Raw genomic sequence first — 5,908 nt, 5'->3', positions numbered from 1 at the left:
TGAGGTTGGCCCAGGATCGAGCATTGTTTCGTTCTGCTGTGCATGGGGTCGCTATGAGTCGGTTCCGACTCGATGGCACCTGACAACAATATAGCGTAGTGGTTATGAATTGGCCTGGGAACCTCAAGGTCAGCATTTTGAAACTACCAGCTGTTCCACGGGAGAAAGATAAGGTTTTCTGCTCCCATAAAGGTTTACAGCCTCAGAAACCTTGTACACAGTGGCTATGAGTTGGATCAACTCTACGGCACATAACCACCACATAATTCTACTCAGCAAAAAGACATGGTATTCAACGGGGGGGGGGGGGGGGGGGGGGGGAGTACACCATAATCATGGTAGCCACAGCTGGCAGAACTGTGAATTTTTAGGCAATGAACACATTGGCACAGTGAAAGGAACAATGATTTAGTTAATTTGATCAAGCTGAATGATGGTGCTCTGGGGACATCCCCATTGGAGGAGAATGCGTTGTGTTTGCCACTGGTCTGGTGTGCTGTGGCTCTACCCTTTTAAACTGCGACCTTAAAAATATGTACAAAATTTTAGCTTTCCTCTACTGGGAGTCATTTGAACTTTTATACATTGGCCAAAGTTTTAAGTTTACTTTATCAGTGGCTGAGGAAAATATATTTGTGAAATATAAATATGTATAAGCATTTGGATTTACTAGCAAGATTACTTAGTCTGGTTTATTAAATAAATCTGTGCTTTCTTCTTAATTTCATCCAGTTTCTGGCACCATATAATTAGTACGGGCAACCATTCTTAAGGTCCTTGAAGTGCTGTCCAACTGTTGACTTACACCTAAATCAGTCCTTTAGGAAAATTCTACAACTTGCACTATTGGAGTCTCCCAAATTCTCATGCATGTAAATTTTCATTTACTGCTATCATGTAGTTAAATGGTCATTCAAGAGTCTGAGTTTTAGACCTCATCAGATTTTCTAAATTTGTCTCTATGTCTTGGGATTATGATAATCAAACAAGAATAAATATTTGAAAGCACACTGCAAATGATAAAGAATTCTGTATATGCATTCCACCATTTTTTGTTTTTCAAAGAACACTGAGTGATGATTCTGCTTAACATGAAAGGGAATGAACATTTACCATTGTAATAAAAATAATTTCAATGGGCTAACTTTGTTGAGTAGCTACTTTTTAGTTTATTAAGACAGTGTGTGCAAAATCTGCATGAAGGCAGTGTCCGATCTCTCCGACTACACAAGGAAAGAGAATCAAACTCCACATCTACCCAGGGCTGATTCCTATGAGGCTGAGGTCAGACACCCTCCAGCCTTCCTTACCCTATTTTCACAGTAACCGTCCCTCCCAAGTCATTCTATGCCCAACGGGCACATTCTGTAAGGCAATCTCCTGCCAAAAGGCACTCAATTTTACCTGTCCCCTGGGCTGGGAATCATGCAGCTCTATCGGTGCTGTTTCCTCTGCAGTTGCCAAGGTTCTGTGCAGGAAATCTCAGATGCACTTGTGGTTCTTCTTTCTGGGTCCTGTTCCTGCTTATGAGATAGCTCTTTTAAACTTAACAGGTTGGCTAAACTAACCAATCCCCATGTTAAAAGTCCTATACACCCTATTACTGGTGTGGTGCTACAGAGTAAAGCACTGGACCATAAGGTCAGTTTGAACCATGAGGTCGGCTCTCCAAACCCACCAGTCTATCTTTGGAAACCCTAGACAGGGTCTCATGAGTCAGAACTGACTCAGTGGCACTTAACAACAACAACCCAATTTCTGGACTCCTGCTGTGGTGCTATAGGATAAACACTGGACTGCTAACCACAAGGTCAGAGGTTCAAACCCATCAGCTGCTTTTCAGAAACCCTATAGAGGGTTACTATGAGTTGGGACCAACTCATTGGCAATTAACAACAACAACCCAATTATTTAGTGACAGTTTTAAAGACCATGGTTTGTTATTGTTGTTAGGTGCCATCAAGTTGATACCAACTCATAGCAACCCGATGCACAACACAATGAAACACTGCCCAGTCCTGGGCCAACCTCACAATTGTTGCCACTCTTGAGCCCATTGATGCTGCCATTTTGTCACTCCATCTCACTGGGGCTCTTCTTCTTTTTTCTCTGACCCTCCACCTTACCAAACATGATATCCTTCTCCAGTGACTGGTTCCTCCTGACAATATGTCCCAAGTATGAGAGACGAAGGTTGGCCATCCTGGCCTCCAAGGAGCACCCTGGCTACACTTCTTCCAAAACAGACCTATTGATTCTTTTGGCAGCCCGTGGCACTTTCAATATTCTCCTCCAATACCATAACTCAAAAGCATCAATTTTTCTACGGTCTTCCTTATTCACTGTCCAGCTTTCACATGCATATGAGGTTACTGAAAATACCATGGCTTGGATCAGGCGCACCTTAGTCCTCAAGCTGACATCTTCACTCTTCAACACTTTAAAAAGTTCTTATGCAACAGATTTGCCTAATGCAATACATCTGTTGATTTCTTCACTGCTGCTTCCATGAGTGTTGATGGTTGATTCAAGAAGAATGAAGTCTTTGACAACTTAAATCTTTTCTCCCGCTGAGAAACAGGTCCAGTGGTGAGAATTTTTGGTTTCTTTACATTGAGATGCAATCCATACTGAAGGATGGAATAAACAGAAATCAAATTGACTACATCTGTGGGAAGAGATGATAGAAAAGCTCCATGTCATCAGCCAAAACATGGCCAGGGGCAAATTGTGGATCAGACCATTAATTGCTCATATGCAAATTCAAATTGAAGCTGAAGAAAATGAAAACAAGTCCATGTGAACCAAAATATGTCCTTGAATATATCCCACCTGAATTTAGAGTTCATCTGAAAAACAGATTTGATACATTAAACACTAAAGACCGAAGACCAGAAGAGTTGTGGGATGACATTAAGAACGTGGTACAGGAAGAAAGCAAAAAGCAATTAAGAAGAACTGAAAGAGGGAAAAGATCAAAATGGATGTTAAAAGAGACACTGAAACTTGGTCTCCTGGGTAGAGCTACTAGAGCAAATGGAAGAAATGAGAAGGTACAAGAGCTGCAGAAAAATTCAAAGGTCAGCTTGAGAAGACAAAGTCAAATATTACAACGAAATATGCAAAGATCTGGAGTCAGAAAACCAAAAGGGAAGAACACGCTCAGCATTTCTCAAGGTGGGGGAACTGAAGAAAATATTCAAGCCTTGAATTTCTTTACTGAAGGATTCTCTGGGGGAAATTATTGAATGATGCAAAAAGCATCAGAAGAAGATGGGGGAGGGGCGGGATATGGGGTGTCATCCGCGCTCTCCGCAGCTGGACTCGCCTCCGCAGTGCTCTCTATACACCCACTCCACTCCCTAGAGGCTGGTGAGCTCCTCGTGGACCCAGACAGCTCGGTGGACGGTATGCCAGAGTGTCTCTCAGTTGTTTTCACGTGTTAATTCTTGAGGTAAGCAAATTGAGCGATGAGTGAACTGAACAATTGAGACAGGAAGCAGAACAACTGCCAGGAAAGCATGTAATGATGTAACGCTTGCTCAGATCACATCAAATATGGACGCTGTGGGTGGGATACAAATAGGAACAAGACGTGTATTGAAGGGTCACCTAGCTAAAATTAATGCAATGCATTGAGGATATAATTCAAGGCTACTAGTCAGTGCCTCCCAAGATGGAAAATTAATTATTTGGGATAGCTATACAACAAATAAGATGCATGTGATCCCTTTCAGATCTTCCTGGGTGATGATTTGTGATATGTGCCCTCTGGGAATTATGTCATTTGTGGAGGATTGAACAGCATCTGTTCTATATACAACTTAATGACTAGAGAGGGAAATGTGAGGGTGAGTCGGGAGTTGCCAGGTCACACCGGCTACTTGTCCTGCTGCCATGTTTTAGATGACAATCAAATTGTAACAAGTTCAGGAGAAACAAGTTGTGCTTTATGAGACATTGAAACTGCCCAGCAGACCACTACATTCACTGGGCATTCTAGAGATGTGATGAGTCTCTAAGCCCTAACATGAGAACCTTTGTTTCTGGTGCTTGTGTTGCCTCTTCCAAACTGGGGGATATTCGAGATGGAATGTGTAGACAGTCTTTCGCTGGACACGTGTCAGATGTTAATGCTGTCAGGTTTTTCCCTGTGGATATGCCTTTGCCACTGGCTCTGATGATGCCACTGCGGGCTCTTTGACCTTCATGCAGATCAAGAGTTGTACATGTATTCTCATGACAGTATCATGTGTGTAATCACTTCTGTAACCTTCCCCAAAAGTAGACAACTCCTGTTAGCTGGCTATGATGACTATAATTGCAATGTTTGGGATAGAATCGGGCTGCGAACTGCAAGGTCAGCAGTTCGAAACTACCAGCTGTTCCGTGGGAGAAAGATGAGGCTTTCTGTTCCCATAAAGATTTACAGCCTTGGAAACCCTATACAGGGTCGCTATGAGTCGGAACTGACTCCATGACACATAACCACCACCACCATGGCATCCTTGCCAGTCATGACAGTCGTGTCAGTTGTGTAGGCATAACTGATGATGGAATGGCTATGCAACAGGCTCATGGACAGTTTTCTTAGGATCTGGAATTAACAGTGTTGTACTTACTTTGTGTTCTCCGCTGATACCTGGAGAAATCAATGCTACAACCTGTAGCGGTGAAAAAAATTCTACAATGTATTTACAGGTGAAGAGTTTTCTTTTGAGATTATTATATACAAAAAGAAGCTTTCAGTAAACTACAGATTTAGAAGAGGCCGTGGAACGAGGGATATCACTGCTGATGTCCAATGGATCTTGGCTGAAAAGCAGAGAATATCAGAAAGATGTTTACCTGTGCTGTATTGACTATGCAAAGGCTTTCGAGTGTATGGATCATGACAAGCTCTGGACAACATTGCAAAGTATGAGTATTCTGGAACACTCAATTATGCTCACGAGAAGTCTGCACTTGGATCAAGAAGTTGTTCAAACAGAACATAGGAACTCTGAATGGTTTAAAATTTAAAAAGATGTGTGACAGGGTTGTATTCTTTCACCATACTTATTCAACCTGTATGCTTAGCAAATCATCCAAGAAGCTGTGTTCTATGAAGAAAACGTGGCATCAGGATTGGAGGAAGATCCGTTAACAACCTGCGATATGCAGATGATATAATCTTGCTTGCTGATAGTGAAGAGGACTTAAAACATTAACTGATGAAGATCAAAGAGCACCGCCTTTAGTATGGATTACATCTCAATGTCAAGAAAACAAAAATCCTCACCACCAGACCAGTAAACAGCATTCTTATCAACGTAGAAAAGATGGAAGTTGTCAAGGACTTCATTCTTCTTGGATCAGCTTTCAACAGTCACGGAAACAGCAGTCAAGAAATCAAACAATGTATTGCATTAGGCAAATCTGCTGCATAAGACCTTTTTAAAGTGTTGAAGAACAAAGATGTCAGCTTGAGGACTAAGGTGCGCCTTACCCAAGCCATGGTATTTTCAGTAACCTCATATGCATACAAAAGCTGGACATTGAATATGGAAGACCGTAGAAGAATTGATGCTTTTGAGTTATGGTGTTGGAGGAGAATATTGAAAGTGCCATGGGCTGCCAAAAGAACCAATAGATCTGTTTTGGAAGAAGTGTAGTCAGAGTATTCTTGGAGGCCAAGGTGGCCTAACTTCATGTCTCATACTTCGGACATATTCTCAGGAGTGACCAGTCACTGGAGAAGGATATCATGTTTGGTAAGGTGAAGGGTCAGGGAAAAAGAGGAAGACCCCCAACGAGATGGATTGGCCAAGTGGCAGTATCAATGGACTCAAGCATGGCAACAGTAGTGAGGTTAGCCCAGGATCGGGCAGTGTTTCGTTCTGCTGTGAATAAGGTCTCTATGGGTTGG

General features: G+C 42.2%; 1 pseudogene; it reads left to right on the top strand.

The window, feature by feature from the left end:
• The first annotated feature begins 3,478 nt into the window (after positions 1 to 3,478).
• LOC102818416 lies at positions 3,479 to 4,607 on the top strand (annotated as a pseudogene).
• The last annotated feature ends 1,301 nt before the right edge of the window (positions 4,608 to 5,908 follow it).

Source organism: Chrysochloris asiatica, unplaced genomic scaffold (assembly GCF_000296735.1).
Source record: "Chrysochloris asiatica unplaced genomic scaffold, ChrAsi1.0 scaffold00001, whole genome shotgun sequence".
In the NCBI taxonomy this organism is placed as follows: Eukaryota; Metazoa; Chordata; class Mammalia; order Afrosoricida; family Chrysochloridae; genus Chrysochloris; species Chrysochloris asiatica.
The sequence above is the reverse complement of the archived record's forward strand: the minus strand, read 5'-3'. Positions and strand labels throughout refer to the sequence as shown.